This window comes from Stenella coeruleoalba (genome assembly GCF_951394435.1).
Source record: "Stenella coeruleoalba genome assembly, chromosome: 10".
NCBI classification, from domain to species: Eukaryota; Metazoa; Chordata; class Mammalia; order Artiodactyla; family Delphinidae; genus Stenella; species Stenella coeruleoalba.
Genome location: NC_137156.1, coordinates 65,373,997 through 65,396,493, shown reverse-complemented (window position 1 = coordinate 65,396,493; position 22,497 = coordinate 65,373,997). Strand labels below are relative to the sequence as shown.

Here is a 22,497-nt window from a genome sequence, read left to right as displayed (position 1 = left end):
TTCCCACTTAACTATTATAAGCATCATTCCTTGTCAATAAATACTTATGTATAATGCCATTTTTTGTGGTATCAATTAAGTTGTAATGTAATCATATTCAGGAGGTGATCCGTATGTATTACTCTGCTAGGTTAAGTACCTGAGAGAGAGTTCCTGTACAAATAAAGGATGTACTGTTTCACATGAATCTCACTGTTTAGACATTGCTTTTTTACAAAAGGGAGTCTGAAGTAAACCAGATTTAGCCATTAGTTTCAGAAACTATGGGTGTATGGGTAGGTATTTAGATTTTAAAGTTTAAAAGTATCCATATGTCTTTATAAATGCTATTTTGATTAAAATTCTTGTTCATATTTTCCATTATGTCATAAGAGGGGTCATTATACTTTTCAGGAGAAAATCAGAGATAATAATGGCTTTCTTGTTTTTTCTTGGAGGAAATAGGAGATACCAGCAGTGTTTGTTTCAGTGAACCCTAGCATTATTTTTCTGCTGGAGTTTGCAAAACATAAGCCAGAATGATTTAAATCATTTTCCATAGTGCAACTTTTTCTAATTGCTGTGCAGTATAATTCCAGATGTTTGGATTTATTGGGAAGTTTAAATTTCATAGATTGGAATTTTTAGTATTAGATGTCCAGGTTCATGTAGCAGATCTAATTAAAAATTATTACTCTTTCATTTTCTTCCACTTTGTATAATCTTTTTCTTAGTATCATGTGAATAGTTGCACTGTATGTCAAACTGAAACTAATAATTATAAAATCACTTTACAAATGAGCATAGATGTAGAAGTAAGTAATTATATAGAGTTGTTTTAGTTTCTATTTCTTGAAATATGAAGGTGCGTATGTCATAATTTGTTTAGCAAGCAATCTTTCAACGTAACATGGAGTCATTAATTAGACATGAAATTGAGATGTTATTGATCATATTTTTAAAACTTAATAATCATATTTATTTACTTTCTCCTTTCCGAAAGGGATAAGTAATGCTATGAAAAAAAATTTAAATTTAGAAAAAGGAAAAAAAGTTACCAAGTTACTAGTTTTCATATTCTTTTACAAGCAGTTTACCATTGAGAAGTGCTCAGCAAGCTGTTTCCTCTTTGCCAGTCTCTGCAGCTTGTGGTTTGGGATGTTCATCACTATCTGGTAGTGAACCCCAAATGTCCCACACCAGCTTCATTGGGATCACCTGGAGGGTCTTCCAAAATAGTTTTGGCTTTCTGCCTTTTATTCTCATTTATTAGATCTGAGGTGGAGTCTAGAATCTGAATTTTTAAAAATAGCTTTATTGAGATATAATTCACATACCTTACAATTCAGCCATTGAAAGTGTACATTTCAGTGGTTTTTAGTATTTTCAGAGTTGTGTATTTATCACCACAATCGATTTTAGAAGGTTTTGTTAGACCGTACAAAACCCCTGCCCCTCTTAGCCATTACCCCCTTAATTCCTCTATCTACCCCCCAACCCCTGGGCCCCAGCCCTGGGCAACCACTAATCTACTTTCTATCTCTATAGATACGCCTATTCTAGATGTTCCATATAAATAGAATCATACAACATGTAGTCTTTTGTGACTGACCTCTTTCATTTAGCATAATGTTTTTAAGGTTCGTCTGTATTATAGCATGTATCAGTACTTCATTCCTTTTTATGGACACATAATATTGTATGAATATACTGCATTTTGTTTATACATTCATAAGTTGATGGACATTAGGGTTGTTTGTACTTTTTGGCTGTTATGAATTATGCTACTGTGAACATTTGAGTACACGCTTTTGTGTGGACATTTGTTTTAATTTTTCTTGGGTATGTGCTTAGGGGTGGAATTGCTGGATCAAATGGTAACCCTAGGTGTAACCTTCTGGGGAGCTGCTATATTGGTTTTCCAAAGTGTCTGTACCATTTTTCAGTCCCTTTAACAACATATGAGGCTTCATGTTTCTCCATATTCTCGTCAACACTTAATCTGTCTTTTGGTTATATCTATCCTAGAGGGTGTGAAGTTGCAGAATCTGAATTTAAAAACAAAAGTTTCTCAAATGATTTTGGTGGTCTATAAAATAGTAGTTCTCAGTGGGGGTTGGGGTAGAGATGTGGTTTTGCACTCTAGGGGACATTTGACAATGTCTGGAGATGTTTTTCATTGTCACAACTGGGAGGGTACTTTTGGCATCTAGTGGGTAGAGGCCAAGGATGCTGCTATGCACAGGATAACACCCCACTACAAAGAATGATCTGGTACAAAATGTGAATAGGACAGGGGTTGAGAAACTCTGGTCCAGAAGAGAATTAAACAATTACAGATCAAATTTTTAGCCCACACATTGGCAGTAGGACATTATTTTCCATGCAAGATCTATATATCAAATCTAGAAAAGGGAACCTTAGGGACCTAAGAGCCTCAGTCTAGTTTAGTATAATATGTGCTCACTGAGAGCAGTGGGTCCTAGCCCAGAGCCTGATTTGGTACATATTTGTTGAATGAAAAGATATGTAGTGGTAGTTTGAACTAAAATGATTCTTAGTTATTTTATAATGAATATCTAGATTGGTAGCCTCCAGGTAGCTATATTGATTGTGTTTCCTCTCTTGAATTCCTCTACCCTACCAAAATCAATGATTGCATAAAAGAGTGTACGTAGGGTCTGATTTTATAGTTTGTTTCAAAGAAAATATTTTAATGGAAGTCATTTAAAAAGTCTCAACAGCCCTATAAATGAAATTAGAGACTGGCTGTGGTAGGGCTTACTGGCAGAGGATATGTGTGTGTATTTTGAAATCTTGTGCTTTCCAGAGGTGGTGCTATTTAATGAGACTAAACTTGAATCCAATATCTGTTTGTCTTCTCTCCCCTTATGTCTCCATTTTTTTTCTCCATGTTTGTCAGTTTTTGTCCTGTATTATGTTTGGTGATATGAAGGATTAAAGAAAGGTAATCCCTCTCTTAAATGTATTATATTATTATTATTTTTTAAATTATTAATTAATTAATTTATTGTCTGCATTGGGTCTTCATTGCTGTGCGTGGGCTTTCTCTAGTTGCAGTGAGTGGGGGCTTCTCTTGTTCCGGTGCACGGGTTCTACGTGCATGGGCTTCAGCAGTTGTGGCTCGTGGGCTCTAGAGCGCAGGCTCAGTAGTTGTGGTGCACGGGCTTAGTGGCTCTGTGGCATGTGGGATCTTCCCAGACCAGGGCTCAAACCCCTGTCTCCTGCATTGGCAGGCGTATTCTTAACCACTGTGCCACCAGGCAAGCCCCTTAAATGTATATTTTTGAGAAAGATCAGACATGTAATATAATATTTTTGAGAAAAATCAGACATGTATTTTGTGGATATTATAACAACTTTTTTTCTTGTAGAGAAAATACAGTAATTAACTGAAGTGAATTTTTCAGTTAAACTCTTTTTTTTTTTTTTTTTTTTGCCGTACGCAGGCCTCTCACTGTTGTGGCCTCTCCCATTGCAGAGCACAGGCTCCGGACGCGCAGATTCAGCGGCCATGGCTCACGGGCCCAGCCGCACTGTGGCATGTCGGATCTTCCTGGACCGGGGCACGAACCTGCGTCCCCTGCATCGGCAGGCGGACTCTCAACCACTGCACCACCAGGGAAGCCCTAAACTCTTTTTAAAGTCTTCACAAATGTGAAGTTTTCCGAATTTAAAAAAAATTTTCTACAATGTGGCAGATGTTGAGTGTTTTTTAAAAAATTTATAATAGGGCTTCCCTGGTTGCGCAGTGGTTGAGACTCCGCCTGCCGATGCAGGGGACACGGGTTCGTGCCCCGGTCCGGGAAGATCCCACATGCCGTGGAGTGGCTGGGCCCGTGAGCCATGGCCGCTGAGCCTGCGCGTCCAGAGCCTGTGCCCCGCAACGGGAGAGGCCACAACAGTGAGAGGCCCGCGTATGGAAAAAAAAAAAAAAAAAAGTTTATAATAAATTAAGACAAACAATACTAAGAAAATTTAGTACAGAAGTATTAAATGAAAACTGAAGCTTTCTTCCTGGCAAGTGAAAATTGGTTTCTCATTGTTTAGTTTGTATTTTTTGTAATGTGAGAGAGTCTGAATATCTTTTCATAAATTTATTAATCATTTGAATTTCTGTGAAGAGTTTGTATCCTGGGCTTATATTTCTATTGGGTTGTTGATATTTTTCTTATTTATTTGTGAGAGCTCTTAGTATATTATAAAAATTAGCCCTTTATGTATTATTTGTAATACAAATATTTTTCTCCTTGTGTGTTGTTTGCCTTTTGACTTGTTAGTTTTTAAAATGAGATTTCAATATTTTACTTTGATTTCTGGGCTTTTGAACTTTAGTAATAAAGTATTTCCTCCATATACACAAAGGTTATAAGTTCTGGAGAGCCTTCTTGATAGGGAAGTTTGCATGAGAAATTTAGTGAGAAATTTAGTAAGATTGTAATAATTATCTTCTTTATATAGTTGAGAAAACTGAGGTATCAAGAGATCACCAAACAGTAAATGGTGGTCACTTTATGCTTTTAGCCACTGTGTAATGCTTTTCAGTGGAACTTGAAAGTAAATCCATGAAAAAGTGAATCCATAAAGGCCCTTATTTTATTTTTTAACTTTTTATTTGTAAATATTTTGAACTCACAGGAAGTTGAAAATAGTAGTCTTCACCCAGCTTCCCCCAACAGTGACATCTTAAATAGCTGTAGTATAATATCAAAACCAGGAAACTGACATTGATTGGTACATTACTGTTAACTACACTGCAGACCTTTTTCAGTTTTCCCTAATTTTTTTAACCTGCATTTGTGTGTGTGTGTGTGTGTGTGTGTGTGTGTGTGTGTGTGTAGTTTTTGTGAACCCCTTTCTTCAACCTGTCTTGGTCCTCTGGCAACCACTAATTTGTTCTCTCTCTGTCATTTTGAGAACGACATCAAATTGGAATCATACAGTATGTGATCTTTGGAGATTAGCTTTTTTTGCTAAGCATGATGCCCTTGTGGCCCATTGTATGTATCAATAATTTGTTCCTTTTTATAGCTAAGTAATAGTTGGTATGGATGTCATGTGTTTAGCTTTACACTGTTATTTGGGTTGGCTCATGTTTTGTTGTGAATAAAGCTGCTACGCACATTTGTGTATAGGTTTTTGAGTGAACACACTTTTTCTTTTCTTTGGAATAAATACCCAAGAGTGTGATTGCTGGGTTGCATGGTAAGGGTATGTTTGATTTTTGAAGAAACTGTCCAACTGTTTTCTGGATTGGCAGTTCCATTACATTCCAACCAGCAGTGTAGGAGAGGTCCAATTTTTCTGCATCTTCACTGGCATTTGGTACAGTTAGTATTTTTATTTTAGCTCCTTTAATAGATGTGCCTTTATTTTTTATAGTTTCTTCAAAAAAAAGCAGACAGCTCATAATAAAACAACTTAAAATACCTTAAATTCATGATTTTTTATTTTCAGTTAAGTTTGTACTTTCTGTATTTGCATTTAAAATTTCAATGTTTTATTGCATGTGTGCATACTAAGATTATTTTCTGTATGGTCTTACATTTAATTACTTTTAAAATTTATTTCTTTGTAAATTAATTAATTAATTAATTTCTGGCTGCATTGGGTCTTCGTCACGTGCGGGCTTTCTCTAGTTGCGGCAAGTGGGGGCTACTCTTCTTTGCGGTGCATGGGCTTCTCATTGCGGTGGCTTCTCTTGTTGTGGAGCATGGGCTCTAGGCGCGTGGGCTTCAGTAGTTGTGGTGCATGGGCTCTAGAGTAGAGGCTCAGTAGTTGTGGCGCACAGGCTTAGTTGCTCTGCAGCATGTGGAATCTTCCCAGACCAGGGCTCGAACCCGTGTCCCCTGCATTGGCAGGCAGATTGTTTTTTTTGTTTTTTTTTTTGCGGTATGCGGGCCTCTCACTGTTGTGGCCTCTCCCGTTGCGGAGCACAGGCTCCAGACGCGCAGCCTCAGTGGCCATGGCTCACGGGCCCAGCCGCTCCGCGGCATGTGGGATCTTCCCGGACCGGGGGACGAACCCGCGTCCCCTGCATCGGCAGGCGAACTCTCAACCACTGCGCCACCAGGGAAGCCCAGCAGGCGGATTCTTAACCATTGTGCCACCATGGAAATCCCCCTAAAATTTGTTGTTTCTTTACTACTACGTTCTATCCTAGATCAAATTGATAGGGAGATGCAGTGACCTGGATTCTTGAGATGGATAAAGCATAAGTTAAACCCACTACTGAGCAAATCCACATGTATTCTGGGATAATTTCTCAACTTTCCCCACTTCATATATTTATTTATTTATTTATTATTATTTTTTGGGCGCTGCATCAGGTCTTAGTTGCGGCATGTGGGATCTTCGTTGAGGCATGCAGGATCTTTCGTTGTGACAGGTGGGTTTCTCTCTAGTTGTGGCGTGCAGGTTTTCTCTTCTCTAGTCATGGTGCGCAGGCTTGGGCGCGTGGGCTCTGTAGTTATGGCGAGTGGGTTCCAGAGCACGTGGGCTCTGTGGTTTGTGGCACGCAGGGTCTCTAGTTGAGGCACACAGGCTCAGTAGTTGTGGCACATGGGCTCAGTAGTTGTGGCACGCGGGCTTAGTTACTCTGCAGCATGTGGGATCTTAGTTCCCTGACCAGGGATTGAACCCACGTCCCCTGCATTGCAAGGTGGATTCTTTACTGCTGGACCACCAGGGAAGTCCCCCCCCACTCAATATATTACATAAGGATCATGATCCATGCTAATTTCATGTTCACAAGAAGGTAATAACACTGATCTGGCATTGTTTACCCTATTTACTCACCTCTTCTTCCTGTATAACTGCAGTTCCACAGCCAGCTGTCTCCATCTCTTCTAAGACTGCATTACAAATATGTCTTTAGCTGTGTTATCTATTTATGTCCATTTTCTTTACCCAATTGCCCAGTTCCCTATTTTTATGTATCCTAGTTGGAGTGACTTGGGAATTTCTTATGCTTAAGTTGAATCTATTTTATCAAGTAAAATGTAATCTGTGTATTTTGAACTTTGCATAAAAGGAATTCATATATAGGAAGTGATTATTATAACCTAAATATAATATTTTCCAGTGACTTGTTAGTCATCATTTCGTACAACAAATGTGATGGCTCATTATGTAGAATCATATCCTTCACACTTGTTGAATCATGTAGGTTTTACCCCTAAGCACCTCACATGGCTATGATTTTGAGTGCTTGCTTTGTAGTGCTTCTGTCTCTGCACTTTATTTTGTGGGGGGAAAAATCTTTATTTTTCTTTTCTAATTTTTTTCTTATAAGCTGCTGTGGTTTAGGAAACCAGATTTTAGAATTGAGTTTGAGGGGTTTTATGACATACTTTTGTGTGGTCCAAGGTAGGCTTGGGCTTGTACTGGGTGTTTCATGTATTGTTTCATTCAGTCGTTACAATATTTCTGTGTAGACACTTTCCTTATCTATAAAGTTGGGAATGATAGACATTAGAGAAGATAAGGCCCAAGGTTGCACAGCCAGTAAAAAGACAGCTTCAAATCTCTATCTTTTTGATGATAAAGTGTATATACTTGCATAGTACCATGCAGCCTTGCTTGGTAATTCCTTTCAGGTTTTTACTTGGTTCTTAAATACTAGATGTTGCCAGATATATGATGCTACTTAAACTAGGTGTGATTAGGAGGCACAGCATCCAAAGCAAGTGTATGAGATTGTAATACAAGGAGGTGATGGCTTGCTCTGTTATCCTGTGGCTTTCGTGTGTTGGTGTAATGCAAGAGGATCAGTGCATCATGATCAGTTTACAGCTCAGGAGCAACTCTACAACCTATTTTAGGTTCAGAGTTATTATTGTCTGCCTTGTTCTTTATGCTTGTTTCTTCTTTTCTCCTTCATCCTTTTCTTTTAACTTTTTCCTTTCTCTCTCTTTGCTTTTAAGAGACAGGAAACCAGGGATGTGTTGTTGAAGACCTAGCATTTTTTCAAATACCTAATATTTATGTAGTTGATGAGTAGGCTTCACCAGGAGTTTCCTTTTGTTAACAAGTTCAAGAGAGACCACCATGCCAAATGAAATTTTATCTTGAAAGTGAATGCAGTGAACACTGGCACTGAGAATAATGAACAAACATTGAAATGCCAACCTACTTCCAAGGAATCAGGGTTACCAGTTGTGACCTGTCATTTTGTCTACTTGCGATAAGTTGTTTTCTTTTTAAAGTTAAGCTTAATTGTTCCCCCTTGGACTATTATTTATGTTTCTTCAGTTTTGAAATTCATTTGATCTTTTAAAATGGTAGCTATCTTCTGACCCCTTATAAGTTAAATAAATTGGGCCAGGCCACCTCACCATGTGAATTCCTGCCTTACCCTAACTTGGTCTTTGACACCCTGCGCTGGGCCACTATGGCTCCCTCCCCACCCCAAAACAAGGACTCTGACTTTGCTCTGCCCTACCTGATACTTTAGGCTGAATTGTTTGGCAAGGGGAAGAGGGTCAGATTCGATTTTGAGGGGTATAATTCTGATGACCATATGGAGAGTCAGGTGAGAGACTGTGTCCGAGGGCTCTGTTAAGAGGCTGGTACAGAGTCCAGGTGAGGGAAAGGGTTTGAATGAGGAAGGTCAAGCACTGTACAGTTCATGATGGTGATATGATTAATTATAGAGGCTACCATTTATTGAACACTTACTATGTGCTAGAATTAATAAGTACTCTCTATGAATTTAACTCTCATAACAGTCCCATGATTGCAGGTCATAACATTTTTATTTTACGGATGAGGAAACTGAGTCATGAAGAGATTACATAACTTTCCCAAGTTTACCTAGCTCTACAAAAGGAAAAGCCAGGATGGGAAGTCAGGCAGTCTGATTCTAGAACCTGTGCTCTTGACTGTTTGGAGGTTTATTTTTCTAATCATTAGAGCTGTTCATTGGTGGAAGAGCTACCCTTTGCCGTAATGTGTGTCACGTGATGGTCATCAATCATCTACATCAAGGGTCCTTCGGTTAGATTACCCTGAGGGAGCTTTCTAGAAATGCCAAGATTCTGTAACTTGATATACAGGGACTCCTTGGTTTGTATGGTTCTGATATGCACAAATTTTACTTACCATGATTCAGTTAAATAACACCCATTCCCTAATAACATGTACTACCTGTAATTGCATAAACTACAAAATTGCCGCTAGCTCTTCTCTCTACAGATTACTATGTAAGTAACAGGTGTACATCAGTATCAGTGATCTCTCATCTCCTTTCAAAACCTGTTGGTGACTGTTCACTGCACATCTGTTATTCAGTTCATGCACAGATAGCAAAGCATGCAGTTCCATTGCCTCCATGTCACCCAGCGATAAACCCATGTGACATTTTACAAAAATGGGTAATTGAAAGAAAGAACGAAGAAGGTGCAGCAAAGAACCAAAAACTTCCTTTCCAGGGTTGGAAGTGAAATGCAAATCATAAGTGAATGGAGTTACAGAAGAAATAACTTCACTGTGGGAATGTTGACACTACTGTCATTCAAAAGACTCTGGATATGCAGCTAGAGAAGCTCAGTGAAGGTGAGCTTATCTATGTAAATGAGGAAGATGGTTTGGTGAAAAAGATGAAGATATCCCAGAGGAGAAAGTGACATGGGCAAGAAATTTCACTTTTATTAAAAGAATTCTCAGAGATACTTTGTGACATTGAAAACATAAAGGATAAAATGCTGGAAGCTGATCCATTCCATATCATAAGTTAACTACTCTTGATAAGTTTTTTCAAAGAAATTATAAATAATTTTCAATGTTTCCAATCTTTTACAGCATACTAAATAAATGTTAGTTTTCCTGTTTTTTATTCTTATACAATTATAAATGACAGAATTTTTAATGTTTCAACAAAAATTTTTAAAGATAACAGAACAATTGTAATTTTCCCCATTTATTATTACTATCGTTTTGCATGGTTTCAACTTGCATTGTCACTTTTTTAGTCTCACACCACTATGCAAAACAAAGACTGCCTATACTTAACTGTTGAAAGTTTAGTTTTTCTCTTCATCTTCTAGTGGCTCCCTCTAGCCTTTTCTTGCAGAAGTTTTTATATGCATCTAACAACAAAGCATGTTTCTTTGAGCAAGCTTTGCTTTTTTTAAAAAAATTGTACATAACTGGAAAATAACATATCTATCTTCTGATAACAAGAAAGGAAATATCCTTTAAGTTGGTATTAAGGGCAATCTCATAGGAAAGAAGATGTTAGTTTCATGTGTTTGGTGCTCTGTCTCTCTTTTTTGGGGGGTAACAGTTTTATTGAGGTATTATTCACATACCATACAGTTCACCCATTTAAAGTATAGAAATCAATGGTTTTTAGTATATTCACAGATATGTGTGACTATTACCACAGTTTCAGAACATTTTCATCACTCCCAAAAGAAACCCCATACTCTATAGCCATCACTCTCTAATCTTTTCAGCACCCCCTCTTCCCAAGCCCTTGAGAACCACTAATCTTTCTGTCCCTCTTGATTTGCCTGTCTGGACATTTCATATAAATGGAGTGATACAGTATGTAGTCTTTTGTGACTGGCTTCTTCCACTTAACATAATATTTTCAAGGTTCATCTGTCTTGTAGCTTGTATTACTGCTTCATTCCTTTTTATGGACATATAACATTCTACAGTTTGGATATACCACATTTTGCTTATTCATTCATCTGTAGATGGACATTTATGTTTCCACTTTTTCGCTATTATGAATAATGCCACTGTGAACATTTGTGTTCAAGTTTTTATGTGGTCATAGGGTTTCAATTCTCTTGGGTTTATACCTAGGAGTGGAATTGCTGGGTCATATGTTTAACCTGTTGAGGAACTGCCATACTGTTTTCTGTTAATAAAATGGCCACACCATTTTACATTTCCATTAGCACTATATGAGGGTTCCAATTTCTGTCCTTGTGATTATCATCATCCTAGTGGGTATGAAGTGGTTTCTCACTGTGGCATTGACTTTCATTTTCCTGGTGACTGATGTGCTTACTGGCTATTTGCATATCATCTTTGGAGAAATGTCTGTTCAGATTATTTGCCCACTTTTTTCTTTTTTTGGTTGCACCCTGCGTCATGTGGGAACTTAATTCTCTGACCAGGGATCAAACCCACACCCCCTGTATTGGAAGTGCGGAGTCTTAACCACTGGACCGCCAGGGAAGTCCCTCCCTATGACTTTTAGATTTAGCTTGTCAATTTCTGCAAAGAAGCTAATTGGGATTTTGATGGGGATTGCATCGCATCTGTAGATGAGTTTGGGAGGAGTATTGCCTTCTTCCATTGTACCGATGGGGAATTTCCTCTTCTTAACAATGTTAAGTCTTCCCATCCATGAATTTGGAAGCTCTTCTTTCTCCATTTTTTGTATTTTTCAGAGTACTATAAGTTGTGTGCTTATTTTGTTAAATTTATTGTTAAGTGTTCTTTTTGTTGCTGTTGTAAATGGAATTATTTTCTTAATTTCATTTTTGAATTGTTCATTGCAAGTGTTTGGTGCTATTTTAATATTGACTTTGTTGAATTTAAAACTTTCAGGAATCAAGGGTCTTCTTATTGGCTTATAATTACAAGACATGTAGGCTTGTGTCGTAGCTTTCAAGCAGTTTGTGGTCAGACTTTGAGTTATTTAGTGATCACTTTTGAGCTATAGGCCACTTGTACTTAGGAGTTCCAAACTGATGACTACATATGCCAGTTGTATGGCCAATGTGACTGGTTTTCAAAAGCTCTTTCAGTTATAAAGCAAACGACTTGGCAACAAAAATGCCTTTCATTCATATCATTCTTTTGTTTTTCTTGGTGCGAAGAGCTGTGGTTAAGAGAACAGTTAGATTTTAGTGGTTTACCAGTTGCATTAGAGAAAGTCTATAAAAGGATTGTTGAACCAGACAGCTTTCAGATGAAAAACCAGTTTATTAGCAAGGCAGGAACCTCTTGCAGATAGTTTGGTTAACCTGTAGCTAGTGTAGGAAGAGTTGAAACTATGTATTTTGAGATTAAATCTTAAATTATGTGGGCATGTGTCTGATAAGTATAGTTTTATCATCTACATCAGAATGATTTGGGGTAATTTGAAAGGCAGATTCCTGGGCTTCTACCCAGACTTACTAAATCAGATTCTGGGTATAGTTCTCTGTAATCTATTTTAAACCATCTTCCCAAGGGATGTCCACATTAAAGTTTGAAAACTGCTTTTAATTGTGTATCTCCTTCTCTTAAGATATTATTTTTACCAGAAATTGAAATTTTCACAGGAAGCCCTTAAAAAACAGGAACAGAAGATATCAGTACATTTTACATACTTCTGTTTCATTTATGTGTATGTGTGTGTGTATAACTGTATGTGTGTGAATATGGGTCATTTTATGAAATGATTTTTCCCCCATGGGTTGTGATATAAAGAGAAAAAGATTGAAGGCCTCAGAATTAGAAAAATGTGCAACATATTTTGCATTATTTTGTATCTGCTATGTTCATGGAACTGAGATAGGTACTAGAGAATAACCAGAGATTACTGAACATTATTGCTCTTGAGCTCACAGTTTATAGTGGGTAATAGGCATGTAAGTAATAAAGTTGGTCAGTGGTGTACTAGTAGCACACATCATATAGCTAGAGTGCTCTGGAAGCCATGGAGGCTTTCATAGAGACGGACTGAGAGAGTAGAGGTAGGCCTTGAAAAGGTGGAAAAGAAAAATGGTATTTTAGTTATTAAGTGAGAGAGAATGATTTTAGGACTGAAGAAGAAGAATTGATATCTATATCTATATATCTGTGTAAATTATTTCTAATTCAATGTAGTGATGTACTTATCCACTCTTATTCATATACTGCCTACACTCATTCTGGTGTAGCACCCGAGTGCATGGGGATCTTAAGGGATCTTAAGGGAGGAGCTTAAGGGAGGTTCTATAGCTCTTGTCACAGCTTTCCTCTTTCTGGAGGCACTCTTTCTTTCCTGCTCTTGGAACTTTTCTTTACTGGAGTTTACTTGTTTCCTTTTCAAATTTTATTTCATGTTAGTGCTTGTATTACTGTCTTCATTAGATGTACTTGGACCCACCGAGAGTCCAGGACAGTGGGGGAGGTCTAGTTGAGATCTGGGGAAAGCTTTATGCATTTCAGAAGGGTAAACTGTGTGTACTCCTGTCTTCAGAATTCTTTTCAGCCTCGAGGCCAGTAATCTAACTTTAGCCTTTATCTCTCAGTAGACTTTATAACCATTTTTTTGTTTTATCTTAAGGTAGGCTAACATTCACCTTTAGAATGTCCCACAGCTGCTCCACAAACTATCAGAGATTGTTAGCTTTTGTTCCTTATAGTTGTCTGCTGTAGAATCTTTTGTTTACATCAGCCGCCTTTAGTCACTTGATTCTCACATGCATACTGACACATACAGATTTAGGACGATTCACTCTAAATAGTGCTCTTGATCTAATTTGTTTTTCCTGAATGTTTTAGAGTAGAGGCTGATCACCTACTACCTAAGCAGAAGGAACTGCCTTGGCAAGGCACTGGAGGTGTGCACCCTGTGTCACAGCATTTGGCCATAGCTCCATCTGTGAAAGTATGCTGCTTGGAGGCCAAGCAGAGAAAGGGCACATCCCATGTGCTTTGAATACCCAGGTGTATAGTAGATGATGAATCACAACTGTTTTTAAGAATTAAAAAAATAGGGACTTCCTGGTGGCGCAGTGGTTAATAATCCACCTGCCAATGCAGGGGACACGGGTTCGAGCCCTGGTCCGGGAAGATCCCACATGCCACAGAGCAACTAAGCCCGTGGGCCACAACTACTGAAGCCCGTGTGCCTAGAGCCCATGCTCTGCAACAAGAGAAGCCACTGCACTGAGGAGCCCATGCACTACAATGAAAGAGTAGCCCCCACTCGCTGCAACTAGAGAAAGCCTGTGAGCAGCAACCAAGACCCAGTGCAGCCATAAATAAATAAATAAATATATTTTTTAAAAAGTTGCTGTGAGAGACAGTGTGGGGAAACAGTTAAGAGTTGGGGTCTACTACTTTACTAGGCGAGTGACCTCAGGCAAGTTACTTAACCTTTAAGTGCCATAGTGTCCCTATTTTAAATGGGGATAATAATATACCTACATACTAGAATTGTTCAACGTATTCTTTTTTCTTTTTTCTTTTTTTTTTTTGTGGTACGCGGGCCTCTCACTGCTGTGGCCTCTCCCATTGCGGAGCAGAGGCTGTGGACACGCAGGTTCATCGGCCATGGCTCACGGGCCCAGCCGCTCCACGGCATGTGGGATCTTCCCAGACGGGGGCACAAACCCGTGTCCCCTGCATCAGCAGGCGGACTCAACCACTGCGCCACCAGGGAAGCCCTCTTTTTTTTAAATTAATTTTATTTATTTATTTTTGGCTGCGTTGGGTCTTCGTTGCTGTGTGCAGGCTTTCTCTAGTTGTGGCAAGCGGGGGTTTCTCTTTGTTGCAGTGCACAGGCTTCTCGTTGCGGTAGCTTCTCTTGTTGTGGAGAACGGGCTCTAGGCGTGCAGGCTTCAGTAGTTGTGGCATGGGGGCTCAGTAGTTGTGGCATGGGGGCTCAGTAGTTGTGGCTCACAGACTCTAGAGCGCAGGCTCAGTAGTTGTGGTGCACGGGCTTTGTTGCTCTGTGGCATGTGGGGTCTTCCCAGACCAGGACTCGAACCCATGTCCCCTGCATTGGCAGGCGGATTCTTAACCACTGCGCCATCGGGGAAGTCCTCAACATATTCATTGAATTGATATATGTAAAGTGATTAGAATAGTACCTGGAACATTAGCACTCAATAAATGTTGAGGTGATGCTGGAGAGGAATCCTTATTTTTTCTTACAAATCTCACCCAGGGTAGGTTCAATATTTGGTCTAGAATATGAAGTTTGCTTTTTAATTGTCACAATAATGATTTTTTGGGGGGCATTGAAAAATTCTAAAAGTCTTTCTTTTTGTTCACTTGCAGCCAGATATCAAAGAATGGGGGAAATTCTGGAGAATAAGTGATTTTTAAAAATGGTCAACATGTGAGCTGTTTTTTTCCTTATGATTTCTTCTTTTCCTTTTCCATGCCTGTACAGTAAAAATAGATCTGGTTTCCTAGGTTATCACAGCTTGTAACAAAAAGCTTTTTTGATAAAGTTGGCTGTTGGGTCAGTGGGATGAGATCATTCCTTCCTAACTAGTTTGCAAAGTTTGAAGTATTTGCTGAAACAAAAGCCTGCCGGGTTGGCTAACCACACAGTAAGCCTGACTTTGTGGGTATGTTCAGGGCAGGAGAGTGTGATAGGATACTACTGATATGTGGAAGAAGGTGAAAGGTGCTTGGCACAGTACCTCTGCACTGTGGCTGGCCACGTGTGGAAAGAGATTAGAATGATAAAGGGGCTCAGGCCACACTTAAGGTTGGAACCTGGATTTAGGCCTTCTTTGAGATGTGACGAATTAATTGAAAACAGTAGTCCTTCTACATTTGGATTAGTGCATCTCTAATGAAAAATATTTGGCATTTTGAAACTAAAGAAAGGTTGATGCCATGGAATTGTATACTTCAAAATGTTTTAAAAAAATAAAAAAAATGCTTAAGTGTATGTTCTGTAAATTTCATCTCAATAACAAAAGAAAAAGAAAAATTATTAAGGATAACTGGGAGGAAAATTAATACACTCAGTCTTCTGTTTGTACCAAATTAAGTTAAACACTTACAAGCTTTAACCAAGGCTTCAACTTTCACATCATGGATATTGAATAGTGGCACAATTCAAGAATTGATAATTAAATAGGAGACAAGAATCTGTGTCAGGAGGGCATGTCACTTAAAAAAAGGATAACTACTTGGTGCTATTTCCAATAGGTAGGCTGGCTTATTTTGTTGACCTCTGAGAAAACTAAAGCTTTCTAACCTAGCATAGGAAATGGTCAGAATTATAATACCCTTTATCTTGCCCTTGTTTCCTTCTTTGGAATAGTATAGGGCTGAGAAGAAATCCTGGTTCTAGTTGAGATTCAAGATGACCTTGAATAAGTATCTTTGTTAATCCCCTTGGCTCTTTTCTCACTTATAAAATAAGGAGTTTGGATTCAAATGCCCCTTTTTTGTGATTTGGTTGGAAATATCAGACACACATTGCTAAGTTATTTTGTTTTGTTTCTTTGAGTGTAATAAATATAAGTGCTCATTAGAGTTGGTCACTGTTTGTGAATCTACAAAATGAAGTTAGAGTTAATAGTGAAACCGTGCACCTCAGTTGGGACTTGAACGCACACAGCTGGCACTCGAACCCAGCCAAAACCCTGATTGGGACTTGAACCCACGCGGCCAAAACCCACAGTGTTCCAACTGAGATCACACACCTGGTTTCAGGACTTAATGAAGCTCAGGTTCTTGATGTCTCATCACAGAAAGAACTCAGTGAGAGACAAAGTGATAGGTAATAAGTGGATTTATTTAGAGAGAAACACACTCCACAGACAGAGGGAGTGGGCCATCTCAGAAGGTGAGAAAGGAACCAGGATATGGGGTTGTCAGTTTTTATAGTGGTGGGTAATTTCATAGGCTAGTGAGTGGGAGGAGTATTCCAGCTATTTCGGGAAGGGGCAGGGATTTTCAGGAATTGGGCCACCGTCCACTTTTTGATCCTTATGGTCGCCTTAGAACTGTCATGGCGCCTGAGGGTGTGTCATTTAGCTTGCTGATGTGTTACATTGAGCGTATACTGAGGTTCAAGGTCTAGTGGGAGTCGACTTGTCCACCATCTTAGACCCATTTGGTTCTAATCCGTTTATGTCATGTCCTCAGGCTATGTCATTCTTTCAGGGGTTATGCCCTGCTCCCTTCTCTCCTGTTTCAATAGTACCAGTGGTAGAACTTCAGATTTGAAGCTTTAATGGAGAGCCAGCTAGTTTTCAGTGATTAGGGACTTGGACGTTACTTATACAGACTTTCTTCCATAGTAAGTTTCTCCATGGAATTGTAGATTGTGTGAGAGTGCAGTTTTTGGTCATGGGTCAGATTTAAGTTGGAAGTGAATAAAGTTTGTTACTAGAATGTTAAAGACAGACGTTGTATACAGTTGTCCCTCGGTATTCATAGGGGATTTGTTCTAGGACCAACTTCAGATACCAAAATACCCTGGTGCTTAAGTTCCATATCCAGCCCTCCGTATCTATGGTGGATTCAGCTGACCGTGGATTGTGTAGTACTGTACTGTTATTTTCTTTAGATCTGTTTCTGAATACCTGTCCTGGGGAAAATAGGGGCTATATTGTGGGCAATTTATATTTTTCTGTATTTCAGAAATTTCTGTAAATAAGGCCCAGGTTCATGATTTTTGATGCTTAAACAATGTTAAATACTGAAACGGCACTAGCCATTCAAGTGCTTACCTACAGCCATAGAGCAAACTCCCTGGTCACTTTGGAAGTGTACATTTTGACCATGTTCAGAAATAAAGACAACATAATGATTGCATCAATATTTTTATGTAAATAAGCCCATCTAAATATATTTTAAATTAATTTTGTAACTTACGGAAATTAGATTTACAGAAAAGTTGTTAGAATCTCCTATTATTAACATCTTACATTAGTATGGTATATTTGTGACAATTAATAAACCAATTTTGATACATTATTATTAATTAAAGTTCATACTTTGTTTGGATTTAGTTTTTACCTAACGACCCTTTTCTGTTCTGGGTCTCATCCAGGATACCGTATTACATTTAGTTGTTATGCTTAGGCTTCTCTTGGCTAGGACAGTTTCTCAGACTTGATTTTTGATGATCTTTTTTTTCATGATCTTGACAGTTTTGAGGAGTACTAGTCTGATATTTTGTAGAATTCCTTCAACTGGGATTTATCTGATCTTTTTCTTATGACTAGACCAGGGTTACAGTTTATGAGAGGAAGATTATAGAGGTAAAATGCCATTCTTATCACATATCAAGGGCACATACTGTCAACATAACTCATCACTGTTAACGTTAATCTTGATCACTTGGTTTAGGTAGTGTTTGTCAGGTTTCTCTTTTGTCTCCCTTTTCATGTTGTACTCTTTGGAAGGAGGTCACTATGTGACCCACCCACACTTAAGGAATCAGGGTTAAGTTCTACCACCTAGAAGCTGGAATGTCTAGACTAATTCTTTGGAATTCTTCTTCATGGTAGATTTATTTATTCTTCATCACTAATTTATTCAATCATTATTTATACCAGTATGGATTCATGAATACTTATTTTGTATTTTGGGTTACAATCCAATACTGTATTTTGTTGCTCAAATTGTTCCAGCTTTGGTCATTGGAAGCTCTTTCATTTGACCCCTGTGTGCCTTTCACATTCCCTCATTAATTAATTAATTATTATTTTTATAGCATTTCCTAACTTTCTGGCATTACAAGATATTCCAGGCTTTGCTTGTATATTTTCTGTCCCGGTCCTAGAATTAGTCATTTCTCCAAGGAGCCCTGTTTCCTGTGTAAGAGATGGTATTAGAAACCAAGCCCTGGACACCAGGTGTGCTTGTTGCTTACTGGAATGCCCCTGAAGATTTTAATTAAACTTTATCTGTGTTTTTTTTTAATTAATTAATTTATTTTTGGCTGCGTTGTGTCTTCATTGCTGCACATGGGCTTCTTCTCTAGTTGCGGCAAGCGGGGGCTACTCTTGGTTGCGGTGCGTGAGCTTCTCACTGTAGTGGTTTCTCTTGCTGCGGAGCACGGGCTCTAGGTGCATGGGCTTGAGTAGTTGTGGTGCGTGGGCTCTAGGATGTGTGGGCTTCAGTAGTTGCAGCACATGGGCCCTAGAGCGTGCAGGCTTCAGTAGTTGCGGTGTGTGGGCTCAGTAGTTGGGGCGCACGGGCTCTAGGGTGCGTGAGCTTCAGTAGTTGTGGCACACGGGCTCAGTAGTTGTGGCTCGCAGGTTCTAGAGCGCAGGCTCAGTAGTTGTGGCACACAGGCTTAGTTGCTTCGTGGCATGTGGAATCTTTCCGGATGAGGGCTCAAACCTGTGTCCCCTGAATTGACAGGTGGATTCTGAACCACTGCGCCACCAGGAAGTCCCTATCTGTGTTTGAACAGAGTGGAAATGTCATATTTATGGGAAAATATTTAGGCTTGTTCCTAATTTAGACTTCTTTCTCCCCTTCTTTTCTATCTCCTTTTGCTGTGGTTTTATTGCAATATAGTACTAAATCTTAAAATATGTATCATGTAAAATGCCATTAAACTAGTGGTCTGTAGCTGTAACATATAGAATTTTAAACCATTAGATTACTGCCTTAGGAAATAGGAGTATGCATTCTTGCTCTTTCCTTAAAGCAGAGGTATCAGGACAGAGCTTTTCATGTCATTGATTAAAACTCTTCAAAGGAGTTAGTGGTTGTAACTTCCAGGAAAGTAAGACATTTTAAAAAATTAATTTATTTTTATTATTGGCTGCGTTGGGTCTTCGTTGCTGCACGCGGGCTGTCTATAGTTTCAGTGAGCGGGGGCTACTCCTCGTTGTGGTGCATGGGCTTCTCAATATGCGATAGCTTCTCTTGTTGCAGAGCACGGGCTCTAGGCGCGTGGGCTTCAGTAGTTGTGGCACGTGGGCTCAGTAGTTGTGGCTCGCGGGCTCTAGAGTGCAGGCTCAGTAGTTGTGGCTCATGGGCTTAGCTGCTCTGCGGCATGTGGGATCTTCCTGGACCAGGGCTTGAACCCGTGTTCCCTGCATTGGCAGGCGGATTCTTAACCACTACTCCACCAGGGAAGTCCCCAGCTATAGGATTTTTGTAAAAATATGTTCATTTGGCTCTAAGTGTTGTCTTTGGAATAAAGTATCTTGAAGTATCTTTGTTAGGCGATTTGGTTAATAAACATATCTCTATCCTAAGGGCCAGTCTAAATTCCTGTTTTGTTAGGATTGCCAAAGTTTTTGTATTTGATTAGGTTGTAACAGGAGCATTCATGACTTAGTCTTTCATGGGAATGGCTATTTACAAGTAATTTAATCCTCTGTGAGCCTCACAAGGCAAACTTAATCCTAAATCTTTAAGTAGCAGTCTAAACTGATGGAATAATAGACAGGTGGGATTTATGTTTACCCAATTACTGCAGCAATTTTGGCCAAAACATTTGAATTAGTATTCTGATACAGTATACTAATTAACAGAAATTGTGTCGCTTCTTTGTAAATAGCACATAGCTATAAGTACTCAGGAGAAGAGAGTATGTGAAAGGTTTTTCTGTTCAGATGTATAGACTTTGCTCTTTAGATCTAATGACAGCAGTCAGGAGCCCCTAAATCAACATACTAGTTTTTTTCTAAAAAAATGTACGTCTGTATACATACCTAAAAAAATTAATATTTTTTAACATAGTGCATAGCGCTTAGTATTAGGTTAAGCCATACAAAAATGCAGTTTTGATAGGTCAAAAACAAATATTGGGCTTCCCTGGTGGCGCAGTGCTTAAGAATCCACCTGCCAAAGCAGGGGACACATGTTCGAGCCCTGGTCTGGGAAGATCCCACATGCCGTGGAGCAGCTAAGCCTGTGTGCCACAACTACTGAGCTTGCGCTCTAGAACCCATGAGCCACAACTACTGAGCCCGCGTGCCACAACTACTGAAGCCCACGCACCTAGAGCCCATGCTCCGCAACAAGAGAAATCACCGCAATGAGAAGCCTGTGCGCTGCAGCGAAGACCCAGCGCAGCCAAAGATAAATAAATAAATTTATTTTTTAAAAAAACCCCAAAACCAATCAAATACCAATAATTTTATGTCGTTCCACTTAATAAATATTCAATACTTTTTTTTTTTTTTTGCGGTATGCGGGCCTCTCACTGTTGTGGCCTCTCCCGTTGTGGAGCACAGGCTCTGGACACACAGGCTCAGTGGCCATGGCTCACGGGCCCAGCTGCTCCACGGCATGTGGGATCCTCCCAGACCGGGGCCCGAACCCGTGTCCTCTGCATCGGCAGGCGGACTCTCAACCACTGCGCCACCAGGGAAGCCTTTCAATACATTTTGTTGACCTGAACAGAGTGAGATCATAGTCAAAATGGTAGGCTTAAAAAGGACTTCTGGATAATTCTTTTTTTAAAAAAAAGTTATTTATTTATTTATTTATTTTTTGGCTGCGTTGGATCTTCGTTGCTGCACGCGGGCTTTCTCTAGTTGCGGCGAGCAGGGGCTACTCTTCATTGTGGTGCGTGGGCATCTCATTGTGGTGGCTTCTCTTTGTTGTGGAGCACAAGATCTAGGCGCGTGGGCTTCAGTAGTTGTGGCTTGTGGGCTCTAGAGCGCAGGCTCAGTAGTTGTGGCACATGGGCTTAGTTGCTCCACGGCATGTTGGATCCTCACAGACCAGGGCTTGAACCCGTGTCCCCTGAATTGGCAGGCGGATTCTTAACCACTGCGCCACCAGGGAAGTCCTGGATAATTCTCTTTACAAATAAAGTGAGGTGATTTGCCCGAGACCTTTTATCCAGTTTATGGCTGAGGTTAAGAGAGGCCAGATGATCTGCCAATGGCAAATTATTTTAAATTTGACTTGAGATACTGTTAAAACCTTGGAATTTTTCTTTCTCCTGTAGAAATAAAGGCATAACCTGAAGCTGTGTATTTGACCGTAGACCTAGTGCCCATGGTACTCTTCATAGAAATGATCACAAATACTGTTTTCACATGATGTCTACTTACATAGTATAATACATTAAAATTACTTCTTAGAAAATAAGGGGCTTCCCTGGTGGTGCAGTGGTTAAGAATATGCCTGCCAATGTAGGGGACACGGGTTCGAGCCCTGGTCCGGGAGGATCCCACATGCTGTGGAGCAGCTAAGCCTGTGTGCCACAGCTACTGAACCTGTGCTCTAGAGCCCACGAGCCACAACTGCTGAAGCCCACACACCTAGAGCCCGTGCTCTGCAACAAGAGAGGCCACCGCAATGAGAAGCCCGCACGCTGCAACGAAGAGTAGCCCCTGCTCGCTGCAACTAGAGAAAGCCCGCGCAGCAACGAAGACCCAACGCAGCCAAAATAAAATAAATAAATTTATTTAAAAAAAGAAAATAAGGAAGTAATAGAGTAACAAATTATATAATGTTTTATGTAATTTATTAGTCTGTTATGGTATAAAAAGTTTCTAATAATTTCAGCCATATTTTACGATACAACTCAGATGTGAGAGGCAATGTCAATCATACCGTTTGGGATGGATGCCTCTGAGATTTTTTTTTTTTTTTTTTTTTTTTTTTTTTTTGCGGTGCCTGGGCCTCTCACTGTTGTGGCCTCTCCCACTGCGCAGCACAGGCTCCTGATGTGCAGGCTCAGCGGCCATGGCTCATGGGCCCAGCCACTTCGCGGCAGGTGGGATCCTCCTGGACCGGGGCCCGAACCCGTGTCCCCTGCATCGGCAGGCGGACTCTCAACCACTGCGCCACCAGGGAAGCCCCCCTCTGAGATTTTCGCAAGCATTT

General features: G+C 39.7%; 1 protein-coding gene across 13 annotated transcripts in view; it reads left to right on the top strand.

The window, feature by feature from the left end:
• Positions 1 to 22,497, top strand: part of LOC307192700 (microtubule-associated protein 4-like) — a 169,630-nt gene that overhangs the window by 18,954 nt on the left and 128,179 nt on the right. Inside the window, exon 1 of one of the 13 annotated variants that reach the window (XM_079933963.1) lies at positions 7,682 to 9,555. The exons of 10 other annotated variants lie outside the window; for them this stretch is intronic. The gene's annotated coding sequence lies outside the window, so the exon portion shown is untranslated. Of the gene's footprint in view, positions 1 to 7,681; positions 9,556 to 22,497 lie in introns of those variants that run through there. 2 more of the 13 variants (XM_079933962.1, XM_079933964.1) reach the window with 2 other exon arrangements.